At 38.0% G+C, this 21,952-nt stretch overlaps 1 protein-coding gene across 2 annotated transcripts in view; it reads left to right on the top strand.

Annotated features, from left to right (window-relative positions):
• RASA2 (RAS p21 protein activator 2) overlaps positions 1-21,952 on the top strand; it is a 117,489-nt gene that overhangs the window by 2,444 nt on the left and 93,093 nt on the right. The window lies entirely within an intron of this gene.

Here is a 21,952-nt window from a genome sequence, read left to right as displayed (position 1 = left end):
GTGCTAAAGTCACAGAAATGGGATGATAGCGATTCTGACTGTGCAGATATTAAGCAGCTTGGGGGGGTGGGTAACTGTGTCAGCTTTCTTTTTCACCATGCTGGGAGAGAGACCTCGGAGGAAAGCTTGATGTGCCCACCAGCCTGGAGATGTGCTGGCAGATTCCAACTGCTGATTGAGAGCCTTTGACTTGGGGAATTATAGATTCTTACGTCTGAAAGTGAGCCTGAAAGGAAATGTTCTTTCTCCTGGACTTGGGTAGGACCCTTCAACTCCAGATTATTCCAGCAGATAGTGGGAGGGTTGGATTTATATCTCTCTAAAGTTCTAGAATAGTAGTCCACAACCTTCTTTAGGCATATCACTCCAGTATTTATTAAATTTCCCATATATTTCCATATATCCCATATATTCCCCGTATACTTCACAAGGTGAAATGACATTCTGTGGTCACTTTCAAACAATCAACTGACATTAGCTAATCCAGTGTTGCTACAGTATTTGAGCTTATGTGCAGACCCTTAATTCCTTGAAGTCATATTAGTGCAGTAGGAAACCATGGCAGCTCCAAATATTAATATTCAAGAGCCAGGTTTAGTTGTTGGATGTCTTAGAGTTGTATGAACCTTTCATCAAGGAAAGCAAGGTTGTACTCCAGACTCCATCCTTTGGTCTGAACTCCTGTGCAGTGAGTGGCCGGTATGTTAGTCCTCTTGAAGCACTTTGACATTGGCCCCATCCCCCTAAAAATCCCATACACAAGTGAAAGATGGGGGTTGGGGCTTTCTCCTTTATACTTTCAGGCTTCATGCTGTTATTTTGTCATGTCCTCCTTTTTGGTTACTGTTTTTTGTTAAGTTTGCTCTCATCCAGTTAAATCATGTTGTAAAAATGTTGCTCAAAGAGCCCAGACCACCTTATGCATGGGTTGACCTGCTCAAGGGAGACCAGATTGATAAGGGAGCCAATGAGGATTTGTGTGAACGTTGAGATGTGTGGTACAGTACAAGATCTGTGGGACCACGATATGTCCCAGAACTCACGTGGTCTCCCTGTGTAGGATCTGTGGGATATGGTTAAGTGCTTGAGTTTAGAGGCTTGGTCAGGTTAGTCACCTGGGTTTGATTCTTCACTTAATTTCTGACTTTTGTTAACCTCTGTGTGTCTCTCTGTTCTTGTGTGTAAAGTGGGGGTAGTTAAAACACCTCTATCTCACAGGCTTGATTTGAGGATTAAATAAATCCCCTCCCCGATCATTCTCTTCATCCCCCCAGGAACTGAATCAGATATGGGCCATCTCTTAGGAAGGAGTAATAAAGTAGTAGCTAAAAACTTTATTTTATGTTCTGGTCCAACATGTGCTGGCATTTCCTGGTGTACAAAGCTGATTAAAATCAGGAGACTTGAATTCTGTTTCATACGTTGTTAATTATTATTCATGTGACTTTAGGCAGCTCACTTACCTTTGAGCTTGTCTTCCTCACCTTTAAAATGGGAATAATGCCTCATCACTAGCCATTTTGTACATGTTGTTCCCTCTGCTTGGGCGTGTCTTCTCCTTTCTTCCACCCCATATTTATGCCAGGGAACTCCTACTCATCCTTCAGAAGCCTGCTCCATGTGATCCCCTGACCAAAGCCGTGTGTGCGGGACACTGCTACCCTCATTCCTGGAGAGAATGTGGTAGGCCTTTGTACTGCTGGGGGATCACAAGTTGTTGTTGATTTCCTTGTAACACATTGTATAGAAATCATTTCTTTCCCCCATTAGACTGTGAGTTCTTCCAAGGTAGAATTCATTCTTGTTTTTTTTTTTTTGTTTTTTGTTTTTAATGTCCAGTTGTCAGCATGGTGGCTAGAACAAAATAGGCCTTTAGAAAATGTCTTACCTCTCACTATGTTATCCTGAGGAGGATTTGAGATATGTACTGTATGTGAAAGTGTTCTGTAAATTTTACAGCTAAACAAACTAGAAGATGATAGTATTATTAAAGACAAACTACATGGGTCCGTGGCAGGAAGTTCATCCCTTTCAAAATCACAGTTCCAACTGAGCTTAGGTTTGAATTGATGCCAAAGTTGCCGTATTAGGAAAAGGATTAAATTTATCTAAATGCTCTGATTGCTTATTATTGGGGTTGAATATTATTACCTGACTGTATTCCATGAATATTGTTACTAATTGGTCCTGAGCCTGTAAGAGAAAAATCTAATAATCCCACCTTACACATTAAATATTTTTATTTGTCATGGGAGGTTTCAATTTTTTGGTAATAAAATATAAATCAGAACATTTTATTGACCAATGCGATCGAATTGAGAGGGAGAAATTAAAAAGAGTTTATTCATGCTGAGAATTCATTATTATCAGACATTTGAAATGAGATGTTATTTAATAAATTAATAGAGAGAGATTTAAAAAGGGTTTGTTCATGCTAAGAACTCATTATTGTCAGAAATTTGAAATGAGATGATGAGTTATTTAAGATGGAGGAAGAATCCATCTTTCAGATGGATCGAAATGAGAGAAAAGGGTTCTTTGTAAAAGTTCACAGAGCAGTCCGCTCATCATTTGCTCTGAGGAAGACAGGAGGTAAACCTCAATGAGTTCATAGAATTTTTCTTTTTTAACTTAGAACTCTTTGAATAGACTCTTAAGAGACTGGAACTAACGTAGCTGAAATAAAACTATCGTTTTATCCTTTAATCATAGATACTAATCCTATTTCTTGCTAATGTGCTTTGTGAAATTATTTGAAAATAATAGCAGATTATGTTTTATCTACTAATGAAATTCTGTTTGCTTTTGAGTGCTGCTATCAGTTTTGTTGTATAGTAATCAATTAATGTAAATTAAGAAACTTTTTATGTATATTAAGAAATTTCTACATCTTTAGTTTTGTATGTCATTATTTTCACCAAAATCCCTAGCTAAAATAATATACTTTATAAGGCTATACCAGTAGACATGCAAACATGAATGAACAGTACTTGACAAATTTGTTACAGTGATATTAGTTCTAAGAATATCATTAATGACAGAATGACTTTGGGCAAATTCTTTAACTTTGCTGAGCTTCTGTTTTCTTACTTGTAAAATGAAGGGTTTGGTTGTGGTCTTTAACATCCCGCCCAGCACTGAGTCTTTGATTGTTGCCTTTTAACTTGAAACATTTATTAATACTTTAAGACAGTACATTGGATGCTTTTATTTTAATGCTTAAATGTGTTTAGTATACTTATTGTGTGTAATATGCACTAAGATTTATTAGATAATATTGTTTGAATCCTAACAAGTTTATTTTTGTTTTTTTTTTTGTGACATTACTTTATTCAGCAGTACACAATACATATCTGAATGTGTGTTAGGGCACCAACCTACTGGGCTGTGAAATGGGCCTAAGCAGTGAATGAGATGAAAAAGGTTCTTACTAGTTTATCCTAAAGCAATAGTTGCTTTTAGACACTTGTATTCTTAGAGAATTATAAAAGTTTAGAGCTGGAAGGTAGAGAACATATCCTGTTCAGTCCCCTCATTTTGCAAATGAAGAAGTTGACACTCAGAGACTCCACTGTCATACAGTTAATGGCCTGTTGGGCACTAGTCCACTACTATCAAAGTTTTTACTAAAATGCTACGTAGGATGAACTCATTAGTATGAGTGTTGCAAAAGTACTGTGTTTAATATATGAAGATTACACTGCCTATCTTAATGATAATATCCAGAAGTAGTAATAGATTTTCACTGTGCCAGCTACATCCTCTCATCTGTTCCTCTTTAAGAACTTTGTGAAGTAGTTAGGATTAGTGATGAAACTGTGGTTGTAATCTAGGTGGAGACTGAGCCTGGATGTTTACCTTTTTTTGTTATGCTCTAACTCAGCTGTTTTCAGACCTGACTGCCCATCAGTGTCACCTGTGAACTTAAAAAGTTCTGATGCCCAGGCTTTACTCCAGACCTACTAAATCAGAATTTCTGGGGTGGTACCTGGACACCTGTAGGTTTAAAACATTCCACAGGGTTTGTTAATGGGCAGCTAGGATGGTGAGCCTCAGCTTTTGCCCATTGAACAGACTAGCCACCAACTACCTGAATGTTAGCAACCTGTTGTGCGTGACCATTTAAAGGGTACCAGCGACTTCCCTGGCGGTCCAGTGGTTAAGACTCTGCGCTCCCAATGTAGGGGGCACGGGTTCAATCCCTGATCGGAGAAGATCCTGCGTGCCGCGTGGCATGGCAAAAACAAAAAACAAAAAAAACAAAAAAAGAATAAAGGGTACCAGTAGAAAGTTTGGTGTGATCACAGGGAGGTTTTCAATTGATTATTTTTAAAGGTTTATTTGTTCATTTGATTAGATAGTACAAATACTTGGTACAAAATTCAAAAGGTACATAAGGTATACATTAAAAAGTTAATTTTTCTCACTTCTTTTATTCCCCTAGCCATTCCCTCTTCAGAAGCAAGCATTACCAATTAATTTCTTTCGTATGCATACAGAGATTATTTAAGCATTTATACTTAAATGTGTGAGTATTAACATCTCTGTCTCACCAATATACATATCATAAAAAAATATACACATTGTTTGCATCTTGCCTTTTTACACTTAATAGTAGTAGCTTGACGATTTTTCATAAATATATGTGTGTATATATGGGGGGAGGGAGGGAGGGAGGGGGAACTGCCTCATTTTTTTAACAGCTGCATAAAATTTCGTCATCTCTATATACCACAGTTTATTTAGCCAGTCCCCTGGACTGGACATTTAGATTATTTCCAGTTTTTGCTATTACAAACATTACTGCAATAAATAATTTTGTAGGTATTTTATTTTTCATATGAATGCATGTGTCTGTAGGATAAATTCCTAGATGTTAAATTGATGAATTGAGTGGTATGTGCATTTTTATGCTCAAAGGACAGTGGCAAATTGCTTTTCATAGAAACTATAACAGTTTATGCTCCCAGCAGCAATATATGAATGCCTGTTTCTTTACACCCCCATAGTGTGTATTTTAAAACTTCTTGATCTTTACTGGTCTGTAAGATGAAAAGGAACACCTAGTATTTAGTCTTAATTTGCACTTCTAAATGAGGTTGAGGATTTCTTCATAATTTTTAAAATAAATTTATTTATTTTTGGCTGTGTTGGGTCTTTGTTGCTGCGTGCGGGCTTTCTCTAGTTGCGGTGAGCCGGGGCTGCTCTTCGTTGTGGTGCGCGGGCTGCTTATTGTAGTGGCTTCTCTTGCTGCGGAGCACGGGCTCTAGGCACACGGGCTTCAGTAGTTGTGGCTCACGGGCTCTAGAGAGCAGGCTCAGTAGTTGTGGCGCAGGGGCTTAGTTGCTCCGCGGCATGTGGGATCTTCCCGGACCAGGGCTCGAACACTACCCTGCATTGGCAGGCGGATTCTTAACCATTGCACCACCAGGGAAGCCCCTTTCTTCATATTTTTAAGAGCTATTTTTTTCCCCATTTTTTGGTGTTTATTTGGTTTGCCTTTTTCCCTGCTCCTTTATCAGTCATCTTACTGATTTGTGGGAATGCTTTATGCAGTAAGGAAGTTAGCTATCTTTTTAGCGGAAAGATTTTTTTAAATTTAGATCCTTTGGCTGATGTCTCTGTTTATTCTTGAGGAGAAGTTGGTTATGAGATCCAGTGAGGGCAGTCTTTTGTTTCATCTACATATATAATTTTCTGATATTAGAATAGAGATGGAAAAAGAATTGTTTGAGGAAAAGTAAATGAAGACTTAACTATAAACAGGAGCTAAAAGATAAACAATAGATTGGGAGAAGATACTGGCAGCAAATCTTAGAGGAAAAAGAAAACACTTATATAACACTTATACTGTGCCAGGCACTGTTTTAAAGCACTTTAAGTCCAATAAAGATGTTTGAAAAAAAAAAAAGATAAAGCACTTTAAGTATATTAACTAACTTAATCCTCATGGTGACTCTATAAGTACAGTTATTATCCACATTTTTACAGATGAGGAAACTGAGGTGCGGAGGCCTTAGTGTAACTGAGCCTTAGTTTAACTGAGGCTAAACTAAGTAACTTGTCAAGATGAGACAGTGAGTGAGCCGTCGGCAGACTGGCTCTGTTACTCTTAACCTGCTATCTATACTCCTTATTTGTTAGTGTCCAGAGTATATAAAAAGTTCATCCAAATTTTAAAAAGGAAAAGGCCATTAGAAAAATAAAGGATATGAATAGGCATTCCACAGAAAAGAAGATACAAAAGGCCAGTAAACATAAGAAAATACTGGAAAGGTTTAACAAAAATTAATCAGGGAAATACAGATTTTAAAAAGTCATCAGTTTGTGAAAAAAGAAGAGCTCATTGCTTTCAGTATTTGGTGAGGGTTTAGGGAAACAGGTACTTTCTTCACTGTTGCTTGAATTTAAACTGGAAAGCAGTGTTGGAGAGCATTTTGGCAATATCTGTTAAAAATTTAAGTGTGTATACCCTATTCATTTCTACTTCTACATATCTGCCCTACAGAAACACACGGTTGCAGAAGAGGTATATACAAACATGTTTAATATTACCTTGTTGGTAAAACAATACAGAGGCAATTTAAGTGTCCATCAGTAGGATGATGGCTAAGTAGTATGTTCATAAACATATTTTATAACACACACACACACACCCCATTTACATGCACCTGTGTGGGTGCAACTTCTTTATATCTAGGTGCCACTTTTTTTTTTTTTGAAAAACTCTGGATCATGACTGAATTTTGGCTTCCTGGATGCCGTTGTCAGAAATAGTAGCCTTATCCCATATATGGCTAAAATGAATGAGATGTATCTGTAGTATGAAAGGAAAGAACTTCAAGAGGTATCGTTGAATAAGAAAGAAGCCAGTTGTTAGGGTGGTATGTATAGTTATATGTGACTTCTGTATATGTATATGGAAAAATGCACAGAAAGGTGTTTGAAAAGATAAACAACATTGGTTATGTCAGTGGTGGACAAAGGGAATTGGCCTTATAAAGGTTTACTTTTCTGGAGAGTGTATTTATGTATGAGGTATGTTATCAAAAAATGACTATTTGTATAAGTGAATTTGATACAATATTTGTCTTATTCTGTGAGAGCCTCTCTTTCTCTAACTGTTGAAGACTATCCTATCTGCAAAAATAAGGGCAACCAAATGTTAGGTTGGGTAACATTTTGAGTGCACATAGAAATAAAGTCAATTTTTCTGTCAATTTTTTGGGTAACTTTTAATTTTGATATAACTTCACACACACAAAACTGTAAGAGTAATACAGTGAATTCCCATATGCTCTGCCTGTTTTCACCAATTGTTTGTATTCAGAAAGTTGACTTTAAAAAAATTCAGTATTTTGTTTCAGAGGAATATAGTAAAAAGAATAATTTTGATCCCTTAAAATATTGTTAACATTTGTGTGAGTAGTACGGAACCTCTTCGTTTTGAATTTGGGCAGTTTTAATTTTTAATTTTATTAAATGTTTATTTATTTGGTTTTGCTGGGACTTAGCTGTGGCTCACGGGCTCCTTAATTGCGGCACGTGGCCTTCTTAGTTGTGGCATGCCAACTCTTAGTTTCCGCATGCATATGGGATCTCGTTCCCTGACCAGGGGTCGAACCCAGGCCCCCTGCATTGGGAGCTCGAAGTCTTAACCACTGTGCCACCAGGGAAGTCCCTGGACAGTTTTATTTTATAAAAAAATTTTCTTGGTAGGTGGGGGAAGTGAACTAACATTTATTGAGTATTTACTCTTTTCCAGGTACTCTTTAGGATACTTTGTAAATTATTTCATTTAATCCAATTTCATGAAGAAATTTGTTATTAATTCCTATTTTAGCAAAGAAGCAGATGGAAAGGCTCAGGGTTCAAAGGGGCAGGGGCAGGTATTCAGAAGGTCTTTAAGATGCCAAGGTCCATGTCCTTTTCTCTACCAAGTTGCCTGTGAGTTGGTATATTGGGAAGAACTGATGAGTACATTTCTGTTGTCAAGAAGTTAATAATTATCCCTAAATTGGTTATGGTCTAATGTCAATAAAATTAGAACGTTGGAATGCTATAAAAATTTATCTTTAGTACTGTTTTCAGGTTTCACAAAAAATGTTATTCTTCTGTCTGCTTGGCTGTGCTCATGTGGGTTTGTGCATGTTAACGGTTCTCTTAGAAAACACACCCGTGCACACACACACACCCCATATACATGCACCTGTGTGGGTGCTACTTCTTTATATCTAGGTGCCACTTTTTTTTTTTTTTTTTTTTTTGAAAAACTCTGGATCATGACTGAGTCCCATTTTGGCTTCCTGGATGCTGTTATCAGAAATAGTAGCCTTATCCCATATATGGCCTGTCCATGTAGCCCTTAGTTCTGTCACCACCTGGCTTTGGGCCTTTCATTTGCTTGCCATACTAGTCTCTCTTGGTCAGCTTAGGAGCCTTTAAGTTTCTTGTAGCTGTAGGGACCATTGGCCTGTCCTAGGAGAGATTTCTGCCATATGTGCTTCAGAGTTTGGTTTGCTACTTGAGAAGGGGGCTGTAGGGAGCTTAGGGATCAGCACACGTTCAAAACTGAAACCAGAAGTGGGCAAGGCAAACCACAGGAAGATCCTGCCTGCAACTTGGTGACGTCTCTCTATAACCCATGGAGGTTTCCTGGCAATACCTTGCGAAACTTGCCTTTTCATGTACAGTAGTTTCCTAACTTCTTGCTCCGGCCTAAGCTTCTATCGGAGGTGATTAATATGATAGCAATATAGATAACTGTATGATAATTATTATGCACATGACTTGTGTAAAACAATTGGCCCCTAACTATGTTCTGTAGACTTTCACACTGAGGAGCTGCATCTTACCTAGTAGGGCATTTTTGAGGAGTTGCCATGGAATTCATGCTTTAACCTTGACTTTATGCCTTGTCAAGAGTTGTACTTTATGTTGTTCAGGTTTTATAACCACAAGACAGTTCTTTGCTCACTGAGTTTAGGCTAACCACCTAAACTATACTGGATTCCTGGAGTCCTTTGCCCACTCAAGTGCTCACTCAGTGCTCTTACCTCGTTTATGTTTTACTGGTGATTGCACAGTACCTTATTTCCGTGATGGAGTAGGAGTGCAGTGTTAGTGAAACTTTATTATTCCCTGTTTCTTTAACCTCCAGGTCCCAGGTTGATATCATAGTGCCTGTTCTTCCATAGAACCAGATTTCTGCTAGGAATTATGTAATGTGTTGATTTTTTTTAAGATGACCAGTTGAGTGGGATTATAGAATCTCAGATTATATTTTTAAAGGTAATTTATCATTTATTGGGAGTAAGAAAAGTTGCTTGACAATCTAGTTATCTGATTATGTTAATTTATGCATTGGAAAACCCTACTTACTAGTAGATATTCCAGCAGTCACCATATGCCTATTGGTGTCTCATTCTCTGCCTCAATAGTATCACAAGTGTAAATGTATAACTTCCCAGTGGTGCTTTTGAGATGACAACTAGAGAGCGAAATAACAGCTATGTAACTTTTTTCTCTTCAGTGGTTCTTAGGTACCCCCCCCTCCTTTTTTGTTACTGTACACCTGGGGCAATCCGACATACTCTGAAGAGGGTGAATAGGAAAACTTTTGGAAGGTCATGTGTGATTACGGCAGTTTTTCTCTTCCTTTCTCCATTGAGAACTGTAAAAAATGAACAAGAGAGAGCTCTTCTGTAAGATTTCTTTATAGGAAATATTTATTAGGTATCTAGAAATTGAATGATAAATGAAACTGTAGCATGTTGAAAACATGATTTTCTGCTACTTTTCTAGTAATCACCTAACCTCTCTGAGCCTCAGCTTCCTTTTGTATAAATTCGTAATGGTAGTTATTCTAATCTTACAGAGTGGTTGTGGGAAGATTGGATGACTTGCTATAGTGCTTGGCACGTTGTAACGTAAACAGTAGTGATAATTGGTAAAGTAAATATTCATAGTTTTCTTGATGAACAGCTATTTAATATAAATGTATATCCAGTTCTTGTAGTGTTTATGAGATTAAACTGGCCACAGGTAGCAATATCTAAAAACATTTGAAATCAGTGTTGCCATGTGCATTTTAAAACATTTCAGGTGTTATCTCTCAGGATCTTAAATCTCTACGGAGGCCTAGAAGATTAACTAGTTAAGGTGTTGCAAACTCCAGTCTACAGAGACCAGGCATAGTGAAGTTAAAGCCAGGTGGGGATTGTTAGGATTTCAAAAGAGGCTGTCTGTCTACAGTTTCTACTCAGAACCACGTTGCCAGGTCTCTGATTATTAAAGAGAAACCAGAAATATGGATTTATTTATTATTAACTCTCCCAGTTTCTAGATGTTGGCTACATTTTTCCTAACACTATGCAAGACAGACAAAATAAATCTCTGGTTAGCTGACCCCCAAATTGTGCCCCCCCATTTGAAATAGTTCAAACCCCTCATTTTAGAGATGTGCAGCCCGAGGTATAGAAAGGTTAGGTGTTTGTGCATCTATTTCCTCTAGTGGAAATGTATTATTTCTTTAATAAAAGTCTCATTAAAAAAAAGTGAGCTTCTCTGGTGTATCTCGTTGTTAAATTACAGATTATCTTTGGTCAGAACCTAATGGCTTGAGTGAAGGGAATTGTGTACAGATGCTAATTTTTAGGAATCTCTAACCAAGGAAGGGCACTACTAGTTACTATTTACTGAGTGATTACTCTGTTCTAGGCATCGTGGTAAGTGCTTGACCTCAGCTAATGGTCACAGTAGTCCTTGAAGCATTATAATTACCTCTTTTTATGCAGGAGGTTGAGACTAGGGACATGCAGATCGTTAAGTACAAAACTCACGTTGAAACTCATATGTGTCTCCAAAATGAATTTGTTTAACTTGCACCAGTACTGTATATGTTTTCAGAATTTTGTGCAACTTTCATCTTACTGCAAAAATTAAAATTAAACATTATACGAAAATTTGAAAGACCTTATATGTTAACATTACATAGGATTGTCTTGGGACTCCCCTGGCGGTCCAGTGGTTAAGACTCAACACTTACACTGCAGGGGGCACGGGTTTGAGTTCTGGTCGGGGAACTAAGATCCCGCATGCCTCGCAGTGCAGCCAAAAAAAAAAAAAAGAACACGTATAGGATTGTCTTTTTGTCTATAATTAGATGGCATAACAGCATTTTACTTTTATTCTAAGCTTGTCGACACTGAAGCTGTTATATTTTTAAGCATATGTTTATTTCACTCCATTTTTTTGTTGTGTATGTAAATGATAATGTTTGCATAGTTTTATATCTTGCCCCCCATCTAAAGGTCTAATCCTCTGTTTAGGTTGCTATTCCAGTTATTAGAACATCATATCCTGAGTCACTCAGGCCAAATTCTGTGAATTTTCTCTCTGTAGTACCTCTTCCATTTTTCTTTTGCTCGCATCTTCCCTTTATTCCCTTAGTTTAGGCCCGGTAACTGTTAGTAATTTTCCTGAAGCATAGTTTTGATCACACAGAAACTTTTAGTGACCCTTGTTGCTTCCTGAATAAAGTTAAAACTCCTTAGCTTGGCATTCCAGGTTCTGTTTGATGCCACCTTTCCTTTACAGTCTCATCCTTTCTTATAACCCTTTCATCTCTCTTTACGCTTTAGCCAATTTGTACTATTCACTGCCTCCTTGAAGGTGCTCCTCCTGTTTCCACCTCCCGAACTTGTTCACGTTGTGCCTGCCTTACTCCTGGAATGTTATCCCTCCATTCCCAGTTTCTGTATTTAAAAAAAAATTACTTGGAAGAAGTTACCTTGAAGATTAAGTGAAATAATATATATGAAGTCCCTAAAAAAATCTATGTGTAATGTATTATTTATTTGATAAATGAATATAGTGAACTATTATTATGATTTAGCTTTCCTCCCACTCCAAATAATCTTTGTCTTCGGATCATCTTGTCCAGGACCCTGGCCCTTTGCAGTTTCTCTTGGGAGTTAATCACGCTGGCGGGTCTGTATTGGCTTTTATTTCTGTGCTTAAGGTATCCTTTGAAATAGATTGGAGATTCTACAAGATCTCTTAGGATAGTTTCAGGAAGGAATAGCTGTCTGTTCCTCTCAACACTGCTGTGTTCAGAAAGACATTAATAGGAATGGAAAGACTAGGCTTTGGAATTTGATTTCTGTCATTTCACTGTGCCAGCTGTGTAACTGTGAATTTTTTTTTTTTTAGTTTATAAAAGAGAACAGTAATGCTTATGTCACAAGGTTGTTGTACCAACCAAATGAGGTATTTGAGAAAATATTTAGCACTGTCTCGGAGCATGCAACTGCTTGATAAATATTTATCTTCTTTTCTTACTTATCCCAGTAGTGTTCCCCTCTCGGACACACAGAAACATGCATACAAACCTATAGATATATATGCATGCACACAGTCCCCCCAAAACATACACATAAACACATATGTGCATACTCACATCCATGCCCAGAAGCGTAACACTGGAATCTCTACCCAATACCCTGATATTTGGGATTCTAGTCCTAGGTAAAATTTATATGGTAGGCTCTGGACCTGTGACCTTTGCACAGAATCATTGATCTTGTACACAGAGAGTTGACTGTCTTTCTATTTCTGTTAATCTAGGTTATTGGTTTTGATTCCCAATGGTGTTTATCTTCTTGGTTTAAATTGTTTACTTTTTGCCAATGACTAAAAGCTATTTTCTATAAAATAGTTACTTGTCTCCCCTCTTTCTTCAGGTATTTATGCAGAAGTTACCTTCTAGGTGGAGCCTTCCTTGGCTCCCCTCCCTCTGCCATTTCATGTGGTGCCCATTCCTGCTTAATACTAACATACCATTTTAATTTATTTATCTTATTTATTATCTGTCCATCTGTGTTAGTTCAATGAGGACACAGTTTTCTCATTAATGTATCCCTGGCATCTGAGTAGGCACTCAGTAAATGTTTGAATGTGTGCATTTCAGGACTGGTTTGTTTGTTTTCAATATGATATCTCTGTATTAACACTATAAAAATTCTGAAATCTAGTGCTTTTGGTAACTGTATACAGGAGACATTTTCTTTTTAAAACTTTGGAGCAGTTGACATGGATAAACTTATATCAAACTTATAAAAAGAAGTTTATATGCAATTTTATAATTCGTGATGTGATATTAGAACCCCTTTTTTTGCCCATGCTAAAGTTATAAACATACACATACTTATACTTATTCAGTAGATATTTCATTAACTGTTATAAGCTAAGCATGATGCTAAGCATTGGTCCTGTCCCTTAAGTTTATATTCAGCGAAGAGACATGTAGCAGTCTCCTTTGCTGGTTCCTTCTTAACTCTACTAATGCAAAATGATGATGGAGAGCTCTGAGGCTCAGTCTTCAAATCTCTTTTCTTTTCTCCACATTTACCTTCCTTGTGATCCTGTATAGTCTTAAGGTTTGAGATATATTATGTACTTGCTAATGATTCTCAAATTTTATCTCTAGCCAGCACTTCTTTGCCCACTTGCATTTGCACTTGGATATCTAATAGGCATCTCAGACTTAACATACTCAATACAAACTCTTGATCCCTCTTTCCCAACAAGAGACTCTTTCCTCTGGAAGTGGCATCTCTGTTCGTCCAGCTGCTCTGGCTGAAACCCTTTAAGAAGCGATCCTTGACCCCTTTTCCTCTCACATCCACATGCAAACTATCAAAAATCCTGTTGGCTCTATCTTCAAAATATATGCCCAGCTGACCACTTCTTTCCATGCCAGGACTGCCCCCCTAGTCTCAGTTATCTCTAATCAAAATGATTACAATAGCCTCCTATCTAGTTTCCTGCTTCCACCCTTTTCCTTCTGCAGTGATTCTTTAGAACAAAAGTTGGATCATGCCATTCTTCTGCCCATAATCCTTCAATAGCTTCCCATCTCATTCAGAAAAGCCTAAGACTTTCCATTGGCCTGCAAGACCCTATTTAACCTGTTTCCTTCCCCAATCCTACCTCATCTCTTACTGTTTCCTCGCTCTTCCTACTTTGCTTACTGTTTTACAGCCATACTGGCCTCCTTGCTATTCCTTCAGTGTGCCAAACTATCCTGTCTCAGGGCCTTTGCATATTTTATTGTTTCTGCTAATCATCTCTTTCCCCAGGTATCTGCGTGACTCACTCCCTCATTGACCTCCTTCAAGTATCTCCTCAAATATCTTCACAGAAAGGCCTTCCTTGATTCCCTGTATAGAATAACATTGCTCTCCTCCCTCTCTACCCTCTGGGCCTGGCACTCCCTCACTGTCTTACCTTACTTTATTTTCTTCCATGGCAATAAATATTATATACTTACTTGTTTAAGAGTTTATGATGCTTGTCCCCACTGTCTCAATTGTATAAAAGTTCCACGTGGGCAGAGACCTAGTTTTGTTCATTGTTATATTCCCAGCATTTAGAAAGGTGTCTGGCATGCCGTAGGCACTTAATAAATATTTGTTGAATGAAATACAAGTGCAATCCAATACGATCCTTAGAGTAGAAGTGCATATAAGATGTAGTAGGGAAGAGAGGAAAGGGTGACATGCCTACCTAGGAGTTGAGGGAAGACTTTACAAAGATGGTCTTAAGCAGAGCTTTCAGGAGAAAAAAGATCAGGTGAGAGCATCCCATGCTATGAAGATAGTGTTGAAAATGTACAGGGGCATGAGAGAACACAGTGTTTTCAAGGAACTAAAAGTACAGTACTGCTGGAGCATAACTTGTGGGGGTAAAGATTAAGTAGTAGATGGTGCCAGATTATGAAGGGTTTTTATGCCAGACAAAGGAATTTTAGGTTTTATCCTGCAAGGTGGGCAGTGGTAGATATGGAGGAGCCATTGAAGATTTTTGAGCAAGGAGTGATATATATGTTTACGTATTAAAAAAGTAACAGGCAACAGTGTGAAGGAAGGGGATCAAAGCTAAATACAGCATTTTGTTATATACTCTGTATATGAAGTTGCAAGATATGTATGATGCAGAGAAACAATTCATGTCCCGTGAATGGGCAGGCGGCTATTTCATTTTATGGTTGACAAAACCAGTGATGTGTAGTGTGAAGGTGTTCTTGGCCTACTTGCAGTACATCTGTGAGGGAGAAGAAATGCCCAGTGGAGGATTGGTTCATCTCTAAAAATCCATGCTTTAGGAGAGAGAAGATTTTTAAAAAAAATTTGGTTAACAATTATGTTGTAAGTCATGTAGACTGAAAAGTTCTTAAAGAGTACCAGTTATGAATTCAACAAGAAATGGTGTTGTTATAGAGTAAAAGATGTCGTGCTTGAAGGCCAGCCTCCTTTCTTCATAGAGGAATGGTTGTTTCGTCAGTAATATGCCTCCTGCTCTTGATTCATTGTTGAAGGAAATAGCAACAGCTGTAAATGTAGTCAGAGCTATACTATTTGCTGTAGGGCCAATAATACATCTGCCTTTGTAGAAGTATCTACCTTTGCATATTGAAGTACCCTGGCATGCACAGAATTTTAAAAATCAAGAATAAGCTAAAAACATTTTCTGCTTTCATTCAAATGCAAGTAAAAACTATTTCCATTATTTCAGCTGTCTTGCTCAAGTGTCATATCTTAGCAATATATTGAATGTCTTGAACACATTTTAATCTTTTTACTTTAGAGTCAAAATAGAATGTGTAAATTTAAGGATAAGATGGAGGTACTCAAATGGTGCACATGGTTTGGATGTTGAGAATTTGGCACTCCCAAATTCATGGAAACATGGTATTGTATTATTGAGCATGTTTTCAAAACCACATCCAAATGCTGCAGTAGGAAATGAAGAAATGTTTTCCAAAGGCAGATACAACCATGCAGAGTTAGGATCCATTTGTTTCCATTTCCCAAGTTGAAGCATTCACCTTTTGAGTGTGCTCTGCTATTCAACTCATTGTCTAATGGAACAGTAAAAGTGGTTGTCAGTGAGATACTGCTTTATAATTTCTGAGTCCATGTTTGATCCAGATAGCCACATCTAGTTGAAAGACTTACCAAACTCTGATGACGATGACCAGTAATGTGAGATGGGACTTTCAAATTTGTTAGAAAAGGTAGAAAGGATAAGAAAAGAAGCTAGTCAGGATTAGGTTACAGAATCAACTCTAGCTAGTGTAAGCAGAAAGAGATTTAATAAAAGATTTTTTTTTAAATAAAAGATTTTAAGTGGCTTACAGAATTGTTAGAAAGACTGAAGAAATAGACTCTAGTCCAACTTTCAAGAATGACATTCAAAAGCCACATTGCATCTGGGCCACAAAGCGATTTAGTACCTCTTTTTGGATCAGAAAGGTGCCTGCAAAATTAGGAAGTTGTACCTTTTAGCTGTAGAACCTTGCCACCTCTACCATGATCAGGAATCTTCCACTATTAGGAAACAGCCAACGACAAGCAACCATCTTCATCGGTAAACTGTTGTCACTGCTGATAGCTCTAGAAGTAGGTTTTATTATTACTTTCCGGACACACCGTGCAGCTTGTGGGATCTTAGTTCCCCGACAGGGATCAAACCTGTGCCCCCTGCACTGCAAGCATGGAGTCCTAACCACTGGACTGCCAGGGAATTCCCCTGCTGCTGCTGGCCCTAGAGCTAAGCCACACTGGCCACAACCTGTGTGACAGAATGGATGCCTTGTACCCTTCTTCTTGATATCTATGAAACCTGTGACTGGATACAAGGTCTGCAGCCAGTGCTACTGCGGGAAACTTGGACATCTCCATGACAGTACTTGCTAGTAGAAGCAACATAAATGCAACCTCCCTTCTCTTTTGTCCTCCAAATTTCCAGCGAGTGCATCTAATTAACGGAATTTAAATCACATCCACATCCCTAACTACAAAATAGGCTGGGAAATGTAGTTTTTAGCTTTCTAGTCTCTGCAGTACAGGAAATCATACGCCAAAGGACATTGTAACAGATGATGAACACTGACCCACCATATCTGCCACAGATATAGACCCTGATTCTCCTGAAGGCTAGCCATCATCAAATGCGCTATAGATAAATTGAGAAAGATGGCACATAATACCATCAAATAATGTTGAGAGGCTTACAAGTATTTGTATTTTAGTATATTTTAAAATTGTTTTATAATGACATATTAAAAAAAAATGCCTGAAATTGGTTCTCCACCTATATGATGAATTTAGTGGTCTGTGGATGCTCAGAGTTACCTGACATTTAAAGTGTAGGTAGTGGATGAAAAGCCTGAAAGAGGGAGTTCAAAAAAAAAAATTAGAATGGGTTACCTAAGCTGAGGAAAGCTCAGTGTTATCAAACACTGAAGTGTGATTAAATAAGGTGGGACCAGAAGAACAGTCACTTGATTTGGTAGCACTTAATATTATTAGTGTTCTTGAAAGTTCTAGTAAAGAAATAGGGTCAGAAGCCAAATTGTAGGTTTAGGCTGTGAGTAGGAGGGGAGGGATTGAAGCAGAGATTATAAAATAAGTTGTCTGGAAGCTTGCCTTTTAAGGAGCAGTAGTTTATTGTTTGTTTGGTTTTTGTCCAATGCATTTGCTTATTTATATACAATAATCAACTAGAACTAGTGAGGCCCTATGAAAATATCACCCACAGGACAGGTATAATCTTCTAAAGTTCCTCACTTCTTTGTGTAGCTTAATATAAAGTGTGTGCTATTAAATTAATCTTTCTGCTTAGAGATATATTGAGTACAACGTTATTTTTGTTAATTCTCTAACCATTAGTTACTTTTGATTTTTTAGAATAAAGTGACAGTTAATTATTTTGATTTATGTTTTTTATAAAGTGCCAGTTAATTACCACTGTATTTTGGAGTCACAGTTTAAAGTGTTGATAGCTGACTTAATCAACATATATTAGCATGATTGATTGGTGATCTGGCATTGATTAGATGAATTTACTTTTCAGTGTAGTTTATTTTGAACATTAGTGACAGATATTCAAAGATTATGACAACTGCTTTTCTAGGAAGTGATGTTGAGTCCATTTTATATATTACGTAGAACTTGAATTTTAATTATTCTGAGTAAATATCTGATAATGTCAAGTTCATTGGATTCTGTAGACAAAATAACCCCCACTGTCTCCCTCTTAGAAAGGTGGGCATCATCAAAAAATCTAGAAACAATAAATGCTGGAGAGGGTGTGGAGAAAAGGGAACCCTCTTGCACTGCTGGTGGGAATGTGAATTGGTTCAGCCACTATGGAGAACAGTATGGAGGTTCCTTAAAAAACTACAAATAGAACTACCATATGACCCAGCAATCCCACTACTGGGCATATACCCTGAGAAAACCGAAATTCAAAAAGAGTCATGTACCAAAATGTTCATCGCAGCTCTATTTACAATAGCCCGGAGATGGAAACAACCTAAGTGCCCATCATCGGATGAATGGATAAAGAAGATGTGGCACATATATACAATGGAATATTACTCAGCCATAAAAAGAAACAAAATTGAGCTATTTGTAATGAGGTGGATAGACCTAGAGTCTGTCATACACAGTGAAGTAAGTCAGAAAGAAAAAGACAAATACAGTATGCTAACACATATATATGGAATTTAAGAAAAAAAAAAATGTCATGAAGAACCTAGGGGTAAGGCAGGAATAAAGACACAGACCTCCTAGAGAACGGACTTGAGGTTATGGGGAGGGGGAAGGGTGAGCTGTGACGGGGCGAGAGAGAGTCATGGACATATACACACTAACAAACGTAGTAAGGTAGATAGCTAGTGGGAAGCAGCCACATGGCACAGGGATATTGGCTCGGTGCTTTGTGACAGCCTGGAGGGGTGGGATAGGGAGGGTGGGAGGGAGGGAGACGCAAGAGGGAAGAGATATGGGAACATATGTATATGTATAACTGATTCACTTTGTTATAAAGCAGAAACTAACACACCATTGTAAAGTAATTATACCCCAATAAAGATGTTAAAAAAAAAATAGTAGAAATCATGCAAACCATATTCCACGGCTATAATGCAATAAAACTAAACATTAAAAAAAAAAAAAAAAAGAAAGGTGGGCGGTGGAATATGTGTACATTTATATAGTGTAGTTTTCTCAGATTGCACTGGTGTGAATGGAACAGCAACATGTTCAAGGGCAGTGATTTAGTATTTAAGATTCCCTCATTAGATATGGAGCATGTTTATTATGATTTAATTCCAAATTTGTTTATATTCCAGGCCCTATATGGTGACCTAGGTGGATTTTTAGTTAAAAAAAAAAACAAACAACCCAAACCCTCTGGATTACACAGAGGGGAGACGGCAAAGAAGGAGAGACTTAAAGGAGAAGGTTGAAAGTAATGAAAACAGAATTGCTGGGCAGTGTCCTGGAGTGAGAGGGAGGGAATGGGGTAGAGAGAGCACAGGTAGATGGATGAGCTATAGATAATAGGTAGGGACATTGTAGTCTTTTGAGGAAGAGAAGATGGATGGATACAAATTCAAATATATATTATTTTTCCTGTTAGGAAATGTGAATTTGTAACGGCCAACCCATATTAGGCAAGTTGGGGGTCATTTAAAAGATGAGATTCCTTTATTTTGACTTGAGATGCTTATTCTATGACGTGGTAACTTGATTTCTTTCCCCTAATCTCTCAGTGGCAAACTTAATAACAGTGAGTATCTAACTGGTGCCTTTCCATTGATTTTTCTAATTTTATTTTATTCTACTTTTAGTTTTCGAGAATTCTGTTTTATTCGGTGGACTTACTCAGGACTTAAGCCTGAGAGACAGCCTCTCAGATAGCTCTGAGGGACGGTTCCCTGATTTTTATAATTTTAATTTAAAAAAATCATTTGTTTATTGAGTTTTTCATAGGTGCTTCTTAAGTTTCTGCTAGACTTCTTTAAAAGATATTGGTTTAAATGGCCTTTAGTTTTATTTATTATTTTTTAAATATTTATTTATTTGGCTGTGCCGAGTCTTAGTTGTGGCATGTGGGTTCTCTAGTTGCAGCATGCAGGATCTTTAGTTGCGACGTGCGGGATCTAACCCGGGCCCCCTGCATTGGGAGCACGGAGTCTTAACCACTGGGCCACCAGGGAAGTCCCTGGCCTTTAGTTTTAAAGTTGGTAAGCAGAAAGAGACTTGAGTTTATCTAGCCCAGACTTTCGTTAGGAAAACTGTTCTTCAGAGATTTGTCTGAAGTCATTTGTCTACTTAGTAGCAGAGGTAATACAGGAACATTGGTTTCCTGATTCTCATGGAAATGCTCTTTCCCTTATGCCAACTACATTGCTTTCCTAATTTAGTACACTGGTGTCTGATTTCAGCACCCACAGTTTTGTGTGTCCTTTTAACCAATGAGCATGTCACAAGAACTTCGAAACTAGACTTACTTGATTCTTTAATATTCATTCAGCAAATATTTCTCAGTATTTAACAGTCACTATTTTAGATCTTGGGGCTCAGTAAGTTCTCGTGCATTGAAGGAGGGAACCAAGAACTCCCAAAGAATGAGAGAACCAGAAATAAACATTTAGGTAAAAATTAAGAGTTCCAGATAGTTGTAAAGGCTCTGAAGAAAACAGAGACATGGAATATGGTAGCAGGATTATTTACTTTAGATAAATAGTCAGGAAAGGTTTCTGAGGAAGTGACATTTGAACTGAGACTTGAATGATAGGAAAAGGCAGCCATATGAAGATGTAGGGTTAGAGCATTTCAGGCAGATGCCCTAAGCTTGAACAAGCTTGACATGGTTGATGAATGGAAAGAAGGTGAACACTGCGGAGAGTGGGAGGAGAAGAGGTCAGAGAGGAGAGGACAGTTCAGTAAGGCTGTGTAGACCATGAAAATGGGCATTTAAAAATGGAATTGTATTCTAAGTGAAATGGAATGGCATTGGAGTAGGGGGGTAATTGACTTGAAAAGTATGTTTAAAAGATCATACTCCTTGATGGAGAGTGGATTGTAGGGTGATACTAATGAAGGCAAGGAGAAGTGGTTGCATTTGGGATTTATTTTGGAGTTCTGGATTTACTGATGGACTGGACGTGGGGATGGGAGGTTTGGGGAGCATGGTGAGAAAACGAGAGGAAGATGGTGGTAGACTGGGGGGAGAGTGGGTTTTAGGGGAGGAAATCAGATGGTTTTTCTGGGACTTGTTAAATTTGAGAAGCCTACTGGATATCCAGGGAGGCAGTTGAGTATTCATATCTAATGTTGAGGAGGAGAAATCAGGCCTGGAAACACATATCTGGGAGGCATCAGCATGAACACCGTATACTGAAGGAATTTGCATGGGGAAAGAAGAGAAGGTGGTCCAGAAATGAGCCCTGAAGCAGTGCAACATTTAGAGACGTGAGGAGGGAAAGAAGTCAGCAGAGGTCCATGAGGCAGGAGGAAAGCCAAAACTACTGTGTTGTGGAAGCCAAGAAAAGAGTGAGTTTTAAGGAGGGATGTTAGCATTCACTTATATTAAATAAATAGTGCTGTCAGATCAGGTATGATGAGGACAGAGAAATGCCATTGGGTTTGGCAATATGGAAGGCATTGGTGACCCTAGATAGAGCAGTTTCACTGTTGTCATGGGGTTAAAAGCTGATTGGAGAGGGTCAAAGAATGATTGGAAGGTGAGGAATTAGAGACAATGGCTAGAGATGATTGTTTTTGAGAAGTTTTGCTGTGAAAGAGAGTCTAGAAATGGAATGATATCATGAGGGAAGAGACGGAGTCAAGGGAGTTTTTTTTTTTTTTCTTTTTGTGCTTTTTTAAAAATTGGGAAATATCAAAGTTTGTTTATGAGTTGACAGGAATGATCCAGTAGAGGGGAAAATTAATGATACAGGAAAGGGGGATTAATTGTGGAGATGTCTTTAGGGTGGTGCTGGTGGGATGGGATGAGGACATAAGTGGGGACATTGCGCTTTTCTAGGATCAGGGATACGGTGGTATAACATGACCTCACATGCCCCTTTACACAC

The sequence above is a fragment of the Orcinus orca genome, chromosome 5 (assembly GCF_937001465.1).
Source record: "Orcinus orca chromosome 5, mOrcOrc1.1, whole genome shotgun sequence".
NCBI classification, from domain to species: Eukaryota; Metazoa; Chordata; class Mammalia; order Artiodactyla; family Delphinidae; genus Orcinus; species Orcinus orca.
This window is presented reverse-complemented; position numbering and strand designations above follow the sequence as displayed.